General features: G+C 45.0%; 1 protein-coding gene across 3 annotated transcripts in view; it reads left to right on the top strand.

The window, feature by feature from the left end:
• The window catches only part of TRIM26 (tripartite motif containing 26), a 62,519-nt gene that overhangs the window by 18,624 nt on the left and 23,944 nt on the right, over window positions 1-19,951 (top strand). For 2 of the 3 annotated variants that reach the window (XM_055129252.1, XM_055129253.1), the window contains one exon: window positions 2,518-2,622. The exons of the other annotated variant lie outside the window; for it this stretch is intronic. The gene's annotated coding sequence lies outside the window, so the exon portion shown is untranslated. The remainder of the gene's footprint in view (window positions 1-2,517; window positions 2,623-19,951) is intronic. 3 annotated transcript variants of the gene reach the window in all.

Here is a 19,951-nt window from a genome sequence, read left to right on the forward strand (position 1 = left end):
TTCATTTTTATAAACTTGAAAGCTTCACAAATAGCATTTGAAATTAGCATCAGACTGAGCAACACATAGACATGGGTGGCACTTCCAACTGTGACAGGGCAAACTTATGTAAAACCCTCCAAATGGAACAAGGAAACTCAGATACTGCCTCCTCCCCACTCCCTGCCCTCGCTGTAATACCTGAGAATTTTCTCCTGCAGATCACGGCTGCACTGACACAACTCGAAGAAGAAACATAATGCACATGGGGGGGGGGGCGGGGCATGGTAAACTGAAGAGGGAAGTCTGGGAAAGGAAGGAGAGGCTCCGACCCCCGGACCTTAGCCCAACCCACTGAAGTTCCCCATAAGGGGTCTTTCTGATTCCCCTGTGAGTAGACTGGCCCCATCCACCTCCCTATCCCATCTCAGGGTGACAGGCTCCGGCAGCCCCTGGTGCTGCACACGGCACGTGTATCTCTGCTCCTCTCCAGAAGGCACCACCACAGCCGCCCACTTCTGGAAGGTTCCATTCCCTGAAAGTCTGGTCTTCACCTGCTGTGCGTCCTCCCCATGCTCGCTCAGGATTAGTAGCTATGCAGGTTGTTTAGACCCTTTAGGAAATTCTTTGTGCTCTTGGCTCTCCGCGTCTCCTGCTCCCAGTCCTTGGGTCCCTCCTGCTATTTTGAATCTAGTCATAAAAATAAATTAATGAGTGCTTAATTCCAGCAAATGCAAAATATTTTTACTAGTCTTTGTCTTTTATTAGTCTCATCAACCATTTGATGAGAACTAGAATATTTTCCTTTAAAAATATCCTTTATAGATTGAGATTCTGTGTTTGTGTGTGTGTGTGTGTTTTGTTTGTTTTTGGGTCACACCCGGCGATGCACAGGGGTTACTCCTGGCTCTGCACTCAGGAATTACCCCTGGCGGTGCTCAGGGGACCATATGGGATGCTGGAAATCGAACCCGGGTCAGCCGCATGCAAGGCAAACGCCCTACCCGCTGTGCTATCGCTCCAGCCCCGAGATTCTGTGTTTTACAATGCTGTTAATACTGGTTTCTTGTGCACATAATTGCAATCCCCACAAACATCACCAGTGTACCCACATCCCTCTCTCCCTCCTGCTCCGCCCACGGCGCCCGCGGCTCCATCCTCGGACTCGCCGAGTCGCTGTCGAAGCGCACGAACTGCGTGTCGTCCACGTAGCCGACGGCGATGAAGCGGGGCTCCCCGCCGGGCCGGGACACGGCGGTGTAGACATACCGCAGGGAGTGGGGGCCTGGGGGAGGGGAAGGGGTGAGACCCGGCCCGCCCCGCCGCCCCGCGGCGTTGGAGGCTGCTAGAGAGAAGAGAGATGTCAAGAGGACCACCGAGAGGGACTGAATAAAGGCCAGAGTTGGGAAACGGGGGCGAGCGGGTGGACACTGGGAAGAGCGAGAGGGACCGGACAGGCGACACCGGAGAGACCAGTCGCGGGAGGGCCCGGGAACCCGGCGGGCAGCAGCAGGAGCGGCCGGGGCGCCGGGCGCGCATCCTTCAGGCTTCAGGCAGGTGGCCCCCGACTGGATGAGATGCTGATCGGTCTCCCTGGAAACCGGGGGCCCGCCGGGAAGCAAGAGCGAGGCCGCGGCGCCTCACTCATATTCAGGCAGGTGAATCCGACGTAGCTTGTGAGAGGGAGAAGTGAAAAGCAGGAGAGAGGGAAAAACAAACCATCCCGGGGCTCTTGGGACGCTGAGGGCGGGACCCTGGAACTTGGAACTCCTGCTGTTCTTGCAGCCCTAGGTCTTTATCAACGATTTTCTCACTTTTTCATTTCATACAAGTCTTTACAAGACCCCACCCCCTTCCATATATTTTTCTTTATGTATCTACATATGTACATATCTACAATGGTAGGTTATACCTACCTTTACAATGCCAGCAGCCAAAGTTAAAAATGTCTTCAAGAGAATAACTCAGAGACTATTTCAGAAAATAATTGAAAGAGTGGATCTATTAAATTTTATATTTTGCAAGTCATTAGAACCCGCTGAATTTTCCTATTCTGCTTTTATTCTGTTGTTTTGGTAGATAGGGTGGGGAAAGACTTCACATAAATACACAGGAGTAATATATTAATAACCTTTTCAAATAGTTTAGTTTTTAATATTACATGAAAAATAGATCTTCCGAAAGGTTATTTGCAATGTAAAACCTGGAGTATAACGGATTTTTTTTTTTTTTGCTTTTTTGGTCACACCCCAAAAATGCACAGGGGTCACTCCTGGCTCATGCACTCAGGAATTACCCCTGGCGGTGCTCAGGGGACCATATGGGATGCTGGGATTTGAACCCGGGTCGGCCGCGTGCAAGGCAAACACCCTACCCGCTGTGCTATCGCTCCAGCCCCCGGAATATTTTCTTTTTCTGTTATCATTAATTTCAACAGTTAATTATTTCTGTTCTGTTGATTATTTCCATAGTTACCTCTTACGTATTGAATGGCTCTTGTGCTAATCTATAATGTTTTGTTTTGTGTTTTCCCTGCAGTGCTCAGGGCTTATTCCTGGTGAAGCCCCTGGGGCCGTGTGTGGTGGTGCCTGGAGTCAAACACTGAACTATCTATCTGATCTCATAATATAGTTTTTCATACTGGTGAGTTGTTTCATCAGGTCATGCGGATCTTCAAGTATGGATAACAGTAGGTTCTAATGATTACAGTGGTTTCTAATGATCAGAAACAATGTTTGGTCACACTGTATCCCAACAGAAAAGTTTGCCTATATTGGGAAATTATTATGCTTACAGTGGTAGGATTCAGGTTTCTCAAAATTCTCATTTTTCTCCTGTGAACTTACCAAGTCAGTAGATCTTAGATTTTGATTATGGGCATGTATTTATATATTTCTGAATTCATGATTAACAAATAGAAGTTATATGTACATTTTTCTTATGAGTTTCACCTTTGTGTTTTATTTAGAGGATTATTTGTTCCCTCACTGTACAATTTTGTGACTATTTTTGATGGGATGGGTTGATAAGGAGAGAGGAACCTAGAGATGAAGAGAAACAGAAGTGCTTGTGTAACTTGGAAATTGTGTGAAGCAATAGATACAGAAATCTAAGGAAGTGGACTTCCTTTCTTAGGGTGGGGGAGTAGCACACATGGCTGTGCTCAAGGATGATTCCTGACTCTGTGCTTAGGGATCACTCCTGGCAGTGCTTAGGGGGACTATACGAGAAGTAGAAATTGAACCCAGATAGATGACCACATGCGAAACAAGCACCTTATTTTTTGCTGTACTATCTCTCTGGCCGCATAAAATTTAAGCTGTAGTTTTTATTTTTTATTTATTTATCTTTTTGCTTTTTGGGTCACACCCAGCAATGCACAAGGGTTCCTCCTGGCTCTGCACTCAGGAGTCACCCCTGGTGGTGCTCAGGGAACCATATGGGATGCTGGGAATCGAACACGGGTCAGCCCCATGCAAGGAAAACGCTCTACCCTCTGTGCTATTGCTCCAGTCCCTAAGCTGTAATTTTTAAAATGTGTCTCCAGAGACCACAAGTTATTTAGTACATGCATAGTCTCTTGCACTAGGATAAGGTTTACATGTCTCCTTATGACTACTGGGTTAGCAGAAATAGCATCAAGAACCTCATTATACAAACACACTTTATCTCCAGCTATGGGCGCGCACACACACACACACACACACACACACACACATATATATATATGTATACATACTTATGTACATACCACTGTGTCACTGTATCACTGTCATCCCATTGTTCATCGATTTACTCGACTGGGCGCCAGTAACGTGTCCATTCATCCCAGCCCTGAAATTTTAGCAGCCTCTCCTTACTCATGTGGAGTAAGCTACCTTTATTTTATTTATTTATTATTATTTTAATTTTTTTCTTTTTGGGTCACACCTAGCGATGCTCAGGGGTTACTCCTGGCTCTGCACTCAGGAATGTCTCCTGGCAGTGCTTGGGGATCATATGAGATGCTGGAAATCAAACCTGGGTCAGCCGCGTGCAAGGCAGACGCCCTACCCACTGTGCTATTACTCCAGCCCAAGAGTAAGCTACCTTGGGGCTGGAGCAATAGTACAGCGGGTAGGGCGTTTGCCTTGCACGTGGCCAACCTGGGTTCGATTCCCAGCATCCCATACGGTCCTCTGAGCGCCGCTAGGGGTGATTCCTGAGTGCAGAGCCAGGAGTAACCCCTGTGCATTGCCAGATGTGACCCAAAAAGCAGAAAAAAAAAAAAAGAGTAAGCTACCTTTAACAGCTTCTCTTTACTCATGAGGCAAGCTACCGAGAGTATCCCGCCCACACGGCAGAGCCTGGCAAGCTACCCATGGTGTATTCAATATGCCAAAAACAGTAACAAGTCTCACAATGGAGACGTTACTGGTGCCCGTCGAGCAAATCGATGAACAACGGGACGACAGTGCTACAGTACAGACAGTGCTCCTTACTCATCTTTTCCAAAGGTTGGAGGCTTCTTTCAGGGGAATGAGACCTGTTATTGTTACTGTTTTTTGCATATCGAATATGCCAGGGGAGCTTGCCAGGCTCTGCCATATATGTACTTACACACACACACACACACACACACACACACACACACACGTGTTTTGAGTTGTTTTTTGGGCCACACCCTCCTGTCTTTGTGCTCAGGGTCCACTCCTGGCTGTGCTAGAGGACTATTATGGGTTGCCAGGGATCGAACCCTGGTCAGTTGCATGCAAGACAAGTGCCCTGCTCACAGTACTATTGTTCCAACTGCAATATGAGCATTTTTGAGCAGTGCTAATTAAAATTTTAAAAAGTAAAGACCTTTCTGTGATAAGTCATATTTTATTTAATAACTGTATACTCAAGTATAATACATATTAAATTTGGGGGAATGCTGTATTCTAAGGATACACCTAAAAATAGACAAATTGATGAAAATAATTTTAACATATATCCACCTGTGAGTCACACAGTATTGGTAGGAGGAGAGACTTAAAAAAAGAATTTTCTTGATAGGTCCTTTCAAACATCAAACCTGGTAGGAATATCTCTCCCTGCATCTTTTTTTGTGATACCCAGGACTGAACCTAGAGTTCCACCCATGCAAGTCAGGTGCACTACTGCTGAGCTACATTTCCAGAACATATAGCTATTTAATTTTAAATTAATTAAATAAATATTAAAATATAACTGCTGAGGGCCGGAGGGATGGCACAGTGGGTAGGGCATTTGCCTTGCATATTATTGCAGACAGAGAACAAATCCTTCATCACAGAGCATTCTGTTGAACAATGCTGTTCTTCAGGCTTTTGTGTGTTAAGGACACGTGTGAAACAAAGGTCAGAGTGCAAGGGCAAAAGGGCGGGAAGCTTTTTGGAGCCCTTAATGCACCCTGATGACAAAAGAAGCCAGCATCAGCTTAATGGCTCATAGAGATGTGTTTTGGGTATGAGACCAGGTCCACGGGACCCAGGAAAATGTCATGGTAAGGGACAATGGGGCAGGAAGAGGTTTGGAAGCCATATTTGTTCATTTTAAATGATTTTTCTATTATTAGGATGAAGTAATCATTTAAATATTCTAAATAATATTTTCTTTGATATAAAATTTGCAAATATATTGGGGCTGGTGCAATAGCACAGCGGGTAGGGTGTTTGCCTTGCACGCGGCCGACCCAGGTTCGATTCCCAGCATCCCATATGGTCCCCTGAGCCCCGCCAGGAGTAATTCCTGAGTGCAGAGCCAGGAATAACCCCTGTGCATCGCCAGGTGTGATCCAAAAAGAAAAAAAAAAAAATTTGCAAATATATTTTATACTTGGATGGCAACATTAATTTTATATTTCTAAAATTAAAAAGTTTTAAATTTTATAGAAAATTGTCTTTTTACTCCTTGTATTTGAGTATTATATTTACTCTGTATTTAAGAAGCCGCAGCCAGATCGATAGCACAGCGGTTGGGCGTTCGCCTTTCACGCGGCCCACCCGAGTTCTATTCCTCCGCCCCTCTCGGAGAGCCCGGCAACCTACCGAGAGTATTGAGCCCGCACAGTAGAGCCTGGCAAGCTACCCGTGCATATTGGATATGCCAAAAACAGTAACAATAAGTCTCTCAATGAGAGACGTTACTGGTGCCCGCTCGAACAAATCGATGAGCAACGGGATGACAGTGACATTTAAGAAGCCATTGCTTAGTCTATGATAATATGCAAGTACGTATTTGCTTGCATATTACATCTGTTATAGTTTTAGGATTCTTTAGTTCTTTGTTTAATTTCACTTTTTTGTGTAGATACACAAGTATGTAAAATAATCTATTGAATTGTCTTAGAACTCTTGCTAACATACAATCAAGAGTAAATGTAAGGAATGATTTCTGACCTTTCATTTCTATTCCCTTGATCAATGTATCTCTTCCCGTATCACTTTCACACTATTCGGATTACTCTACCTTTGCAGTAGCACTGCACTGTTGCACTGTCGACCTGTTGTTCACCAATTTGCCCAAGCGGGCACCAGTAACGTCTCCATTTGTGAGACTTGTTCCTGTTTTTGGCATATCGAAAATGCCATGGGGAGCTTGCCAGGCTCTGCCGTGCGGTGGGATACTCTCAGTAGCTTGCTGGGTTCTCCAAGAGGGACAGAAGAATCAAACCTGGGTTGGCCGAGTACAAGGCAAACACCTAAAATTAGAAATTATTGTTTTTTGGGGGAAGACTATTTCATATTTAAATTTCAAAAGGGAAGAACTCTTTTAAATTAAACAGACACCAGCTTGTCACTAAGTAGCCATGTTCAGAATTCTGGATGAAAATTAATTGCCCTGATTCAGTCATTTAATGACAGAAAACAAGTACATAATCTTCAGGTCATGCAAACCACTCTCACTGCACTGTAACCTTCTGTTTGAAGACTTTTACTGTCTAAAACTGCCAACACAAATAAATCTGCCTGATCCTTTAATTCTTCCTATGCTCTCACCCTAATAGAACAACTGGCACTTTCCTTTGGTCATGAACTCAAATTCCTAATTCTTAAATAATCACATTTCCTGATTATGATACAACTTGACCTTTTTTTAGTTTTAAAGTAGACATCATCTTTACATAACCTTTCCATCATCCCATACTAATGTCTCTCTTCCAGAAATCACTATAAAGTGAGTAGATCACTGTATACAGTGATTTTTATGTATATTATATGGTGATTTTGTTGGTTTTGTATAAATTTGCCTAACAATAATGAAGAATATCTTTTCATGTGCTAATGACATTTTTATCTTATTTAGAGAAATCTCTACTCAATCATTTTCCCTGCCTCTGCACCATTTTTTCCCTACTTTATGTATTTATTTATTTGTTACTTTTGGGGTCTTATGAGAGATGTTACTGGTGCCCGCTCGAACAAATCGATGAGCAACAGGTGACAGTGGCAGTGACTTTTGGGGTCACAAATGCTCAGGTGTTACTCCTGGCTCTGCACTCAGGAGTTACTCCTGGCAGTGCTCGAGGAACTATATGGGGTGCTGGGAATTGAACTTGAGCCATCACTACTAAATGGCTAATGGATTATCAAAAAAATATTTCAGTAGAAGAAAATTTGTGAAAACTGTTGTGCAAGGCAAAATGACTTGAGTTCAGTTCCCAGCACCTCATATGGTTCCCTGAGCACTGCCAGGAGTAACTCCTGAGTGCAGAGGCAGGAATAACACCCAAGCATTGTGACCCCAAAAAACTAGAGTCATGAGCAAGGCAAAAATGAGCACAGTGATAGTACCCACTGTACTATCACTCCGTCCGCCTCCCTCCTTTATTTAAATACCATGGTTTACAAAATTGTTTGTGATGATTTATTATAGGCATTCAATATTCCAACACCAACCCTACCACCCCTGTCACCTTCCCTCCATCATTGTCTCTATTTTCCCAGCCACCCATCAAGGCTGCCCTCACAGCAGGCCACAATTTATTTTATAAATATTTATTTTACAATGCTTGTTACTACTAAATGGCTACTGGAGTGATCAAAAAAAATATTTCAGTAGAAGAAAATTTGTGAAAATTGTTGTATCTCACTATAGGGACATAAGTCCTTGTCTGAGGGTTTACTAAGCTGTTGTTGCATGTTAGGCCTTTGTGTTAATTTTTTTTTAAGTAGAGATTGGTTGGCTTTTTTTTTTTTTTTTTTTTTGCTTTTTTTGGGTCACACCCAGCAATGCTCAGGAGTTACTCCTGGCTCTGCAGTCAGGAATTACCCCTGGCAGTGCTCGGGGAACCAAATGGGATGCTGGGACTTGAACCCGGGTCAGCCGTGTGCAAGGCGAACACCCTATCCGCTGTGCTATCTCTCTAGCCCCAAGGTTGGTTGGCTTCTATATTACATTTCCATCCAATCTGGTGTGCTACTTCTGGGGTGTCAGAATTGTAGAGTTTGGAAGTCAAGATTCCTTTACCTTGACTTCTTACTTTTGCTGCCCTTGAGATTAAGAGTGATGCACATTTTGTTGGGGTGCCTGTCAGGGAGCACACATCTGATTGTGGTATACATATGTAGTCAGCTGCAGTTTTTCAGAGATTGCATACTTTGCTGTAACATAAGAATCATGAGGCAGGAGCAATAGCACAGCAGGTAGTGTTTGACTTGTATGTAGCCAACCTGGGTTCAATGTTGAAAAAGTAAAAAAGCCAAAACACAAACAAAAAAATATTCCCCTATACCTCCCATAAGAATCACACTCAGTCAGGGCCAGAGTGATAGCACAGCGGATAGGGTGTTTGCCTAACTGCAATCAGGAGTGAGCATCACCAAGTGTGAGCCAAAAAAGCCAAAAAGCCAAAAAAAAAAAAAAATCATAGCATGTAGGTCTGTTCCAGCAATCAAACTTACAGCCCATGCTTGCAAGGCAGATGGTCTATGAATTGAGATATTCCTGGGACTCCAATTCTTTTATCATTTAAAAGTAGAATTGTCTTTTTGTTGCTGATTTCTTGGAGTTACTGGAGTTCCTACGTATACACATGTACATATACACACTCATTGAAGTTCACCCTTTCTATTTAAAAAGACTAGTGTAGACATAGATTAAGCACAGGAGATATGAGAAAGTCACACAGACTCTTTGTACTGCTTGGTACTCTTTACCACTCTAGTGAAATTTCATTATTATTATTATTATTATTATTATTATTATTATTTTGCTTTTTGGGTCACACCTGGAATGCACAAGGGTCACTCCTGGCTCTGTACTCAGGAATTACCCCTGGCGGTGCTCAGGGGACCATATGAGATGCTGGGAATCGAACGCAGATTGGCCGCATGCAAGGCAAACGCCCTATCCACTGTGCTATCACTCCAGCTCCCCAAATTTCATTATTCTTGACCTACATATTCTTTTTAAATTTTAGGTTTTGGCTTTTTGGGTCACACTCAGCATTGCACAGGGGTTACTCCTGGCTCTGCACTCAGGAATTACCCCTGGCAGTGCTCAGGGGACCATATGGGATGCTGGGAATTGAACCCGGTTTGGCCATGTGCAAGGCAAATGCCCTACCCGCTGTGCTATTGCTCCAGCCCCTGACCTACACATTCTTAGCCATTGATCACTCAAGGAGTGAGGTGGCAGAAAGAAGTGACATAAATATCCTCTCTTCTGTAAAATCAAGTCCAATTCCAAATCAATGGCATCATTTACTATGAAAAAATTTAGTTTGATGTAATCGCATTTGTTTACTTTTGTTTTTGTTGTCTTTGCTGATGGAGTTAAGTTACTAAAGACATTTTTGAGTTCTATATGCTGCAGATTTTTTTTTTCTTTTTGGGTCATACCTGGCGATGCACACGGGTTACTCCTGGCTCTGCACTCAGGAATTACTCCTGGCAGTGCTCAGGGGACCTTAGGGAATGCTGGGAATCAAACCTGGGTCAGCCACGTGCAAGGCAAACGCCCTATCCGCTGTGCTATTGCTCTAGCCCCAAATATACTGCAGACTTTTTCCTGTGATGTCCTCAATGTATTTTATTGATTCTTATATGTTCTTCAGGTGTTAAAACCATTTTAAGATAATGTTTTGTGTGGTGTGAGATATGGATCCACTTTCTTTTTTGTTTTTAAGTGTGGCTCTTTAGTTTTCATAGACCTTTTGTTGAAAAGGCTTTCTTTACCTTATGCACCCAGCTTCTTTTTCATAGATTAACTGTCCATATATTTTAGGATTTATCTTAATTCTGTGCTAGTAATATTTATTACCTCACAGTATTGATTACTATAATTTTGTAGTATGATTTAAAATCAGGGAGTGTAATACCTCCATATTCTTAGAATTATTTGGGAGCTGGCAGAGGAATCCAGGTGTGTGGGACCTGGGGCCGAGATCTCCAAGGCTGCTTGGATTGGGACTGCACCTTTTCCACTCAGATCCCCCATTTTCCAGTAGCTAGACAGTCACACCCAGAGACTGCCCTCGGTGCTGTGTAATCCCGTCAATGGCCAACATCCAGAGACTCTAAAACCAAGCTCCCGGGTGACATCTAATAGCTTAGTTCTCCCTCTTAGAGCATCTGACAAGCTACCGAGAGTCTACTGCCCACTTGGGAGAGCCTGACAAGCTCCCCGTGGTGTATTCATATCCAAAATACAGTAACAGATATATACATACCTCTCAGATAGCCTGGCAAACTGAGAGTATCCCGCCCACACAGCAGAGCCTGGCAAGCTACCAGTAGCATATTCAATATGCCAAAATCAGTAACAATAGGTCTCATTCCCCTGACCCTGTAATAGCCTCCAATCGTCGGTAAAGATGAATAAGGAAAGGCTGCTAAAATCTCAGGGCTGGGGCCGGATCGATAGCACAGCGGGTAGGATGTTTGCCTTGCACGAGGCCGACCTGGGTTCGATCCCGGCATCCCATATGGTCCCCCAAGCACTGCCAGGAGTAATTCCTGAGTGCAAAACCAGGAGTAACCCCTGAGCATCGCTGGGTGTGACCCAAAAAGCAAAAAAAAAAAAAAATAAATAAAAAGTCTCAAGGCTGAGTGTAATAGAGACGTTACTGGTGCCCGCTCGAGTAAATTGAGGAACAACAGGATGACAGTGATGACAGTGATACAGATACAGTGATATATTTTTTTAAATGTATAGCCTGGAAATAAATTTTATCATCTTTTTGATTTCTGGATAAATTTCAATTGATATTACTTCTATGACTTAAGTTTCTTGATTCTTTGTATACCTGGAAAAATTGTAAGTGCGTGCACATTTTGTGAGTTTTACTTCTTTGTCTTTCCTTATCTTGTAATATTTTAAGTACTCTTAGCTATTAAATTCTATGATGCAGCTAAGCTTGGAAAACAGTTTGATCCTCTTGAGGGTTGTCTTTAAGTTTTGTTTGGTGGGATCAGAGCAGCATTCATTCTGGGGCTAATTGATAATTTTCCTTCAGTAATAAGGCAGAATTTTTTTGAGAACTCTGCTAGCATACGAAGTGTGATTCGTTCCAGCCAGTGGGAACACAAACTCCTTTCTTTGTGAGCTCCGAGGTTGTTCTGCCTGCTTCTTCCAATTCTGCCCTACTCTTGGAAACTCTGGCCTTACGACCTCCCCAATCCCTCAACGCCATTTCCTCAACCAGGAAGATGAAGAGGCTTCTCCAGGATGGACCCTCTGTTAGGACCGAGACCACCGCTCAGTATTCAGAGAGACAAAGAGTCCAGTGGGACTGCAAAACACACACCGAGACTTTATTATTCCAGCTAGCTGGGGCTGAGCTGTCCTATCAAAGCAGGAGGTCAGAGCTCGACCTGGAGGGCTTACAGAAAAGGATTTATATAGCCATCCTGGGCACACGGGCCTCAGGAGTTGGCACAATAATAAACAATTCCAAAAACAGAAATAATTTCCAACATTTCATAATGAACAAAAGCACATAGGAGGGGCCGGAGCGATAGCACAGCGGGTAGGGCGTTTGCCTTGCATGCGGCCGACCCGGGTTCGATCCCCGGCATCCCATATGGTCCCCCAAGCACTGCCAGGAGTAATTCCTGAGTGCAAAGCCAGGAGTAACCCCTGTGCATCGCTGGGTGTGACCCAAAAAGCAAAAAAAAAAAAAAAATGCACATAGGAAAAAACAGAAGTAACCTAAAATGTATCATAATGAACAAAAGCATACAGGAACAGTATATCAATATGACATTCCCAATTCCATACATCAAGAAAGCAAGGCATTTCCATACATTCAAGAAAGCATCTTATCAGTTAGATACAGGATACAAGACACAGGTGCCATCAGTGACTCCTGGCCTTCCAGCTCCGTGTCTGTGTAAACACCAGTTAGTTCCTTTAACCTATTAATTCAGTCATAAATCCTTCATGGCCAAGGCTGCTTCCCACCAAGTGGTACTGTTAAACAATTAGCTCAGTTAAATCACATATCCTTCGTGGCCTGAGCTGTCTCCTACAAATCTTATGGCCAGAGTGAGAAGAGACGAGTTCAGCCACTTCTCAACTTTTCTATGATCATACTGAGGAATCTGTCTCTCACACCCTCTTCTATGCTGGGGTCTGGAAACTCCATCCTCGTTAGCTGGGGTGATCATCTGTTTCCCTCTTAGGTGTGTCTGATGTCTGACACCAAGCAGCACAGAATAGGGATATGCTCCAGATTTTTAGTTGTTTAAGGCAAGAGGGTAAATCCAATCTCTGGCTGACACAGAAATTATCCCTAGAATGAATGCTGCTCTGATCCCACCAAACAAAACTTAAAGCCAAACCTCAAAAGGATCAAACTGTTTCCAAGCTTAGCTGCATCACAGAACTTAACAGCTAAGAGTATTTAAAATATTACAAGATATTACAAGAATAAGCGGGGGGCTGGAGCGATAGCACAGCGGGTAGGGCATTTGCCTTGCACGCGGCTGACCTGGGTTTGATTCCCAGCATCCCATATAGTCCCCTGAGCACCACCAGGAGTGATTTCTGAGTGCATGAGCCAGGAGTAACCACTGTGCATCGCCAGGTAGGACCCAAAAAAAGAAAAAAAAAAAAAGAAGCAAAGTCAAATTAGTAAAACTCACAAAGTTTGCATGTACTTAAAAATTTTCCAGGTATACAAGGAATCTGATAAATGATAAATTGTGAGGAACTGGCCCAGAACAGACCACAGGAATCAACTTAGCTTTCTCAATACTCTTTTTACAGGAGCCCGCATGGCAGAGTAACTTGATTTTCTGCCCCTGAGCAAGGAATTCGGATACAGGCACCGTGGGTCGCAAGAAGGGTGGTGGTCAGACCAGATAACCAGACCCATATCACACAACCCATATCATAAGAACCATATCACAAGCCCAGGACTGCCCCCAGAACCGGGACATTCCTGAATATTGGCGCGAATACTGATCTCTAAAACCATAGGCTAAGGAGTGATGTCCTTTTAAATGGATTGGTTAAGAAAGTTTGTAATATTACAAATCTATTGGCTATGAAATGTTCGGGCTCTGCTGTAACAGCCTATATAAGATCTTCTTTGGAGAAGCTCGGGGGTCTTGCCCAACCTGCTGGACCTGCATGTCCGAGAAGGTGGCTGGACCCTGGCTAGCCAGTCTTACAATAAACCCTGCTTGCTGTTTGCAGTCTCTGGAGTCTCTTTGTCGGTAAGGAAGATCTCCATTGGCGCCCTAACAAAATGACATCTTAAGGCCTAGTTCTCCCTCTGGGAGAGCCTGGCAATCTACGGAGAGTTTCCTGCACACATGGGAGAGCCTCACAAACTCCCCATGGCGTATTCATATGCCAAAACCAGTAACAATGATGGGTCTCATTACCCTGATCCTGGAAGAGCCTCCAAATTGGCACCATTGGAAAGGATGAGTAAAGAGAGGCTTCTAAAATTTCAGGGCTAGGACAAATGGAGACATTACTGAGACCATCGAGAAATTCGATGATCAATGGGATGATGATGATGTTGATGATGATGATGATACAAAGAATCAAGAAACTTAAGTCATAGAAGTAACATCAATGAAATTTACCCAGAAATGAAAAAAATGACAAAATGTATTCCCAATCTCTTACTCCATCTGACCATATCTTTAGTCCTAAAATTCACATTAGTCCTTGAGGATAACATAACCTCAGGTAGTTTAGGTTTGTTGAGTTGTTCCCATCACAGTGCTCCCTTTCCTCTGTGCTTATTTTTAACTTCTTTCTTTGTGCTCTGTTGACTTATAAATATTGTTTTTCTCTTTTCCTTGAGTCCTTTGCATAGTTTATTCAGAGCAATGTCCTTTTAGTATGGGCACAGAAGATAGTAGTAAATGCTATGCTTTGTAACCTGGGAGTCATTTGATTCTGCCTGATGTTTTCCTCCTGGGCATCTGTTCTCTTGACCTAAGCCTCAGCTGCCCTTACTTCCTAGCACCCCCACAGGCAAGGTCCCCATGAGGGATGGGATGGACTAGGGCAAGTGGTGAGTTGTGTGCTACCTTGGCATTGAGATGGGCCTGGCCAAAGTGCCTAATGCTTAACTGTAAGTTAAGAGCTTGCTCATGGACAGATGCCGTCATGATCCATAAATAACTAGATTCGGACCCTGCTAGGGTTAGGATTGATTAATCTGGCCTGAACTCTATAGTCTGAGTCTGTGGCAAGATGTTCCCCCGGAGAGCTGCCCTACAAGCCTCAATATATCTCTTATTGTGTCCATGCAAAAATAACTAGCATTGGGGCTGGAGAGATAGCACAGCGGGTAGGGCGTTTGCCTTGCACTCGGCTGACCTGGGTTCGATTTCCAGCATCCCATATGGTCCCCTGAGCACCGCCAGGAGTAATTCCTGAGTGCAGAGCCAGGAGTAACCCCTGTGCTTCGCCAGGTGTGACCCAAAAAGCAAAAAAAAAAAAAAAAAAAAACCAAAAAAACCAAAAATAACTAGTATTAAGATGCTGATTGAGTTTTTGGACTGAGGAAAGGAGAAAAACACCTTAAGAGGTATTTTGCCTGCGGGAGTCAGGAAGGGCTTTGGAATACCAGTAGGTGGTGATTCCTTTGAAACAGGTGGGCCCTCAGGAAGGGCTTTCTTATGTTGATTTTGCTACCAGACTGTGTGTAGCCCAGAGGGCAAGGTGGAGAGAGACAAGTAGGGGTGGAGAGACTAGAGAGGAGGAGGAGAATCTAGAGAGCTGGGATGGAGGAGAAATGAGGGGTAGTGTGAGGCTAGAATGAGGGGCTCAGAGAGACTGGAACAGGCGCGTGGAGAGCATGGAATAAATGGCAACTGATCAATCAATCCGCTTGGCCCTCGTTTCCTCTCTCATATGCCCTATGGCCTGGGCCGCCCCGGCTGGGCGAGCGGCCCGGACCAACCCCCAAACCCGAGCGGCCAACAGGAGAGCCGAGTGGGGGGGCTCTCCCCTGGCTGCCCCCAGTCAGAAGTTTTTTAAAAGTCCTAAAAATCTGAGTATTAGTCTAGAAACAATGAGGTCAAATGAAATTAGAAGAACACAGGGGGGAGTAACAATACTAAATTTCTTTATAAACATAATCTATGGCAACTAGTACAAATTATTGATGTCTTTTCCTAGAAGGGATTTATGTAGTTAAAAATACTATATTGTGGTACTGGAGTGATAGCACAGCGGGCAGGGCATTTGCCTTGCACGTGGCTGACCGGGGTTCGATTCCCAGCATCCCATATGGTCCCCTGAGCACTGCCAGGAGTAATTCCTGAGTGCAGAGCCAGGAGTAACCCCTGTGCATCGCCAGGTGTGACCCAAAAAGCCAAAAAAAAAAATACTGTATCGTGTATAAATAATCATGCAAACACGTAATTGCAGAAAGCGAACGAAATAAACTTCCACCTAAGGATCAGGTCAGCAATTCACACAAACGAGCATGCATGCTATCAGGATACTCTAGGCTGGGAGATGCCACTGGGGATGAGGATGTGCCGTATGATTTTACTGGGCAACTTTCAGCCAAATCAGCATCATGCCTGGAAACCACTACCGAAGTTTGATGAATAAATGAATGGGGCATGGGGGGAGTAGGGATGATTTTCAGTATGTTCCTTTTTTTTTTTTTCTTTGTGGGTCACACTCAGCAATGCACAGGGGTTACTCCTGGCTCATGCACTCAGGAATTACTCCTGGCGGTGCTGGGGGACCATATGGGATGCTGGGAATCGAACTCAGCTCGGCCTCGTGCAAGGCAAAGCCCTACCCGCTGTGCTATCTCTCCAGCCCCGAGTATGTTCCTTTATTTAAATTTAGTACCATGCTTCTCCTTCCTGGCTGCCTGCAAAGCTATCTGGGGAGCTGGGCTGGAGAGAAACTCGAGGGGTTAAAGTGCAGGCTCTGCACACGGCGGACCCCAGTTCGATGCCCGGCACCACACTCTCCCAAGCTTCCCAGCTGCAGCCCTGCAGCCTCTTGAATCCCACTGGGGTAAGCCCAGGTTAGTGCTGGCACTACAGAAACTTCCCAGCACCTCCTCCTTGGGCCTTCACATTAAAGCACCGACTGGGAATGCCAGGAGAACATGCCACTCCCTGCCCCCTGCCCCAGCCCGCCCAAAAGGTAAAATGTTACTGCCTTTCGGGATCAGAAAAGTATAGTGAAAAATAGAGGACATGACTCATGTATTTTGATCTTTGTCACAGAAAAAGAGCAAAACAAACAAAAACATCTTTTTCTCTGGGGCTGGAGCAATAGCACAGCGGGTAGGGCGTTTGCCTTGCACGCAGCCAACCCGGGTTCAATTCCCAGCATCTGAGCACTGCCAGGAGTAATTCCTGAATGCAAAGCCAGGAGTAACCCCTGTGCATCGCTGGGTGTGACCCAAAAAGCAAAACAAACAAACAAACAAACCACCTTTTCCCCTGATACGTACATATCCAGTCCCACTGTTTGGCCTGAGCACACTTACCAATGCCTCCGCTGTAAGCAGAGAATATGGACCCCTCCCCCCTGTCTGTAGGCACATCTGGGGGTCAAACTAGGACCTTCATGCCTGATGCGCACCAACCCTTTGAGCCATCTCCCCAAGCCCACTCAAAAAAAAATTCTTGTTGATTGCTTTCTCCTAGATTTTCATGGCCTGGGTTTGGGCCATGCATACATTCAACTCGGTCACAACAGTAAGAACATAAGGCTGCAAGCTACTGAGCTATTCCTCCGGGCCCTGATCATAGCTGTTCTCTATGAGTGAAGCTTCAGGTTCAACCCATTCTTCCTTTCCTAGTCTTGGACTGTGGGTTGTCACTCATTTTTGGAGGGGGCCATCCCAAGCAGTGCTCAGGAGACCTGTGGGGTGCGGCACCCCCAGCTGTACTTGGCCGACCAGGCTGGCAGTTCAGTGAGAGCCTGGGGGTGTGGCTGCTGTGCTGTCGCTGCCGTGTGACCCCTGAGCCTGGAGCCCTGAGCGATGAGGCTGAGTACTGAATTCAAGTCCTGACGCCACCAAATCAATAAACACATTGATTCATTTATAAACATAAAGCTTGGGGCTGAGGAAGAAGGGAAGGGGATGCTCATGCAGGGTGAGTCAAGACACTCCAAGCTCTCACTACCAAGATGATTTGGCTACTTCTCTTAGCCTTTAGTTGATTCCCAGAATTTTTTTTAAAAAGAGATTTTGATATTTGTCAACTCTTTTTTTTTTTTGGTAAGGGTAGACACAGTGGTGCTCAGAACTTACTCCTGGCTCTGTGTTCAGATTTCACTGCTGTAGACTTGGAGGACCTTATAGGGTCAGGGACGTACTATCATTCCGGCCCCTATAACTCTGGCTCCTAACTTCTGACACCAACTTTTGATGGCACCCTTCTTCTTTTTTTTTTTTTTTTTTAAATATGTTCTAGGGCTGGAGTGATAGCACAGCGGGTAGGGCGTTTGCCTTGCACGCGGCGGACCCGGGTCCGAATCCCAGCATCCCATATGGTCCCCTGAGTACCGCCAGGGGTGATTCCTGAGTGCATGAACTAGGAGTGACCCCTGTGCATTGCCGGGTGTGACCCAAAAAGCAAAAAAAAAAAAAAAAGTTCTAATCTTCCCTGATTCTCACTGTGTTAGAGTTCGGTGTAGATAATTTCCCCCTTGGAATCTGCACAAAGAGCTCAGCCAGTAATGTAATAAACAAGTGGAGTTTATTAGCCAGCTAGCTGGGGTCAAGCTTCTAGGCACGCAGTCCCAAGCAAGACCCTGAACAAGGGAAAAGCTGCAAGTTTTTAATTTTTTTTCTTTTTGGGTCACACCCGGTGATGCACAGGGGTTACTTCTGGCTCTGCACTCAGGAATTACCGAATTACCCCCGGCAGTGCTCAGGGGACCATATAGGATGCTGGGAATTGAATCCAGGTTGGCCGTGTGCAAGGCAAACACCCTACCCGTTGTGCTATTTCTCCAACCCAAAGCTGCAAGTTTTATAGTTGATGTTTACATCTGCTTACATCCTAACCCGCAAGTACGAATTTTAACAAAAACATAAGTGAAAATGCAAGTTTCATGATTTATTCATGATTCAGAAGAAAACGTAATTTCAAGTAGTACAAACAAGCAGTTACAGATAGGTGATCTAGACATGTTTTCAGAACCTTCTGGCAGCTACCCGCCCTGCTTGTGTCTGCTGGCTTCTATAGACGGTGAAGAGCGGTTATGAAGCTATTTGCCAAGGCTGAGTTTTCAGCCCAAATGACCTTCCCTCACAGATGGCGGGGGAGGGGGGAGAAGCGGGGGAGAGGGGGTTTTAAGAAAAACAAAAAGGTTTAAGTAAAACAGGACGTGGAGCAGGAACCAGGCATGATGGAGTCGCTCCTGCTCCGATCCGCGTCCAACAGCTGGGTCACTCTCTGTGGAGAACCAAACCTCACTAATGGCACCTCCAGGAACCAGATTCCCCCTCAGGTGTGGCTCACCTGGCTCCTCAGTCCTCCTCGTCTGATGACTTTCCATGCCAATTTTCGCCCAGACGGTCTTCCTCCTCAGGCGGGAAGCCTGTGGTCTCCACACACAGCTAGTCCTGACAGATTGATTCCCTTCTGTGACCTGATTCCATAAGAAATGAGTTTTGGGGGCTGGAGCAATAGCACAGTGGGTAGGGCGTTTGCCTTGCACGCAGCCGACCCAGGTTCGATTCCCAGCATCCCATATGGTCCCCCGAGCACCGCCAGGGGTAATTCCTGAGTGCAGAGCCAGGAGTAACCCCTGTGCATCATCGGGTGTGACCCAAAAAGCAAAAAAAGAAATAAATTTTGGTCTGGTTTCTGAAAAGCCCTACTCCTGCTCTTCTCTGCCAGGCCTGAGGTGGGAGGGCCTCTCGGGCCCCCACTAGGACTGAGGCCCGTCTCTACGCCAGTCCCTTAGTGAATGCCAGGTCAGTCACAGAGTCCTAGAGAAAGCATAGCGAAAACTGGCTTGGAAAGTCATCTGATTGTTGGGGAGAATTCCAAATAATAATGGTGGGTCTTTTGTTGAAATATTGAATGTGATCAGAGTGGAGAGAGAGTAAAGTGGAAGTCATCGCCACATAGGCAGGGGGAGGGGTGGGATGGGGGCATACTGGGGTTCCTGGTGGTGGAACATGTGCACTGGTGAAAGGATGGGTGTTTGATCATTGGATGACCGAGACTTAAACTGGAAACCTTTTTAACTGTTCTCACGGTGATTCTTTTTGTTTGTTTGTTTGTTTTTTGGGTCACACCCAGCGATGCTCAGGGGTTACTCCTGGCTTTCCACTCAGGAATTACTCCTGGCAGTGCTTGGGGGGACCATATGGGATGCCGGGGATCGAACCCAGGTCAGCCGCATGCAAGGCAAATGCCCTACCCACTGTGCTATCGCTCCGGCCCCTGTTCTCATGGTGATTCAATAAAAAAATTTAAAAAATTAAAAAATGGAATCACTATGAGATATAGTTACAATGCTTTCTTGATTGAGTTTCAATGCAATACCATTCTTAGCCTCT

The sequence above is a fragment of the Sorex araneus genome, chromosome 2 (assembly GCF_027595985.1).
Source record: "Sorex araneus isolate mSorAra2 chromosome 2, mSorAra2.pri, whole genome shotgun sequence".
Classification (NCBI taxonomy): Eukaryota; Metazoa; Chordata; class Mammalia; order Eulipotyphla; family Soricidae; genus Sorex; species Sorex araneus.